The sequence below is a fragment of the Sarcophilus harrisii genome, chromosome 2 (genome assembly GCF_902635505.1).
Source record: "Sarcophilus harrisii chromosome 2, mSarHar1.11, whole genome shotgun sequence".
NCBI classification, from domain to species: domain Eukaryota; kingdom Metazoa; phylum Chordata; class Mammalia; order Dasyuromorphia; family Dasyuridae; genus Sarcophilus; species Sarcophilus harrisii.
In genome coordinates, this window is record NC_045427.1 from 367,155,725 (window position 1) to 367,157,208 (window position 1,484).

The 1,484-nt window shown below is 39.2% G+C and overlaps 1 pseudogene; it reads left to right on the forward strand.

The window, feature by feature from the left end:
* Positions 1–554: 554 nt before the first annotated feature.
* LOC111721075 lies at positions 555–663 on the forward strand (annotated as a pseudogene).
* The last annotated feature ends 821 nt before the right edge of the window (positions 664–1,484 follow it).

Below are 1,484 nucleotides of genomic sequence, written 5' to 3' on the forward strand. Positions count from 1 at the left end.
TGAAGGATTAATCTATACATCTTTGAAAATTGTAAAAATGAGCATGACATACATGATGAATAAAGGTACTGGAGAGGGATTCAGGAAACCTGCAGCCTACCCTGAGTTTTGCTACTTGTTTCCCTATGTAGACTGAGGGCAAATAAATTTTCCTCTTTGGGCTTCAGTTTTGTTCTCTGAAAAATGTGATAATGTCTAAGGTCTCTTTCTGCTCTAAATTCTAACTTTGGAAAAGTGACCAGTTTTTCTCTTCCAAGGCTTGGACTCATTCATTCCAGTGCCTCTGACTCCAATTCCTATACCATCAAGTCAGACTTGGTCTAACAGCATAGCTAGTCTTCTGTCCATGACACTCATAAATCTTAGAAATGGGCTATTGGAGACACTGTCTGCAATATGTGGAGATGAAAAGAAAGACAAAACAAGAGAGAGATAAAAAGCAATGGCAGAACTCCTTTCCTGAGCTTCTACATCAAGACAAATTCCAACAGGACAATTGAAAATGTCCCTTCACTGGCAGTCTAAAAAAAAAAAAAAATACTCAGTCCAAGTGGGGGATGGGAGAAAGGAATGATGCTTAGAATTCCCCCAGGCAGGTTGGAAGGCTTGAATAATGTGAGAAGCCCTTGGGACATACATATGTCCTTTCTCTCTCCTTTTTTTTTTTTTTAATTTTTTTGAAGGTGGTGGGGGGGGGAGTGTGAAAGGAAGGGGAGGAAGAAGGCTCCTCAAAAGCCAGTTTCATTTTTAACTTCTGATTGTCAGCACCATATAGACAGCTTGCCTTAAGATAAGTAGATTTCATTGTCAGGTGAGTGGACAAGGTCTAGAAAATTCATTTATTCATCTCCTTTGCCCAAGAGTTTCTCAATAAACCAGAGATCCTCTACCTAAAGGAGACCTTGTCCCCTCTTTCAACAAGGTCCCTTCCATCCCTCTGTGCTTCGGTTCCTCCCGTTCCCTCTCTTTCTCTAGCCCCTTCTCAGTCCCCAATCCCCCCTCCTCCTGTTGCCTCCAGGCAAAGCTGGTCTAGTAGAATGAATTTTTCATTTGTTTTCTATTATTTTGTTCCTCTACCCAAGAAAGTGGAGTTCAGGTCCCTCTGTATGTGACTAGAGATATGACACACTTTGATCTCTAAGTTTCGTTTTGTCATTTCCTATAAAAGTAAAACACATGCAAAAAGTCAGGTGACAGGTTTGCAGAATCAGATTTGGGGCTGGTGCCAGCTTCATCTAGGGCTCTGCTGACAATACTGCATATACCTATGTGAACCTGAAATCAATGGAGAAACTTTAGTTACTATACCCAATAGGAATATGAAATGCTTAATAATTCCCTTCTATGAATATTCAAAATAGTACTTTTCATGCAGTTAATATCCCAAATATTATATTATATTTGTTTATGTACACTATTTCCAAAATATTCAACTATAAATTCCTTTACTGAAAGAATGATGTCGTTTTTCTTTGCACTTCTCT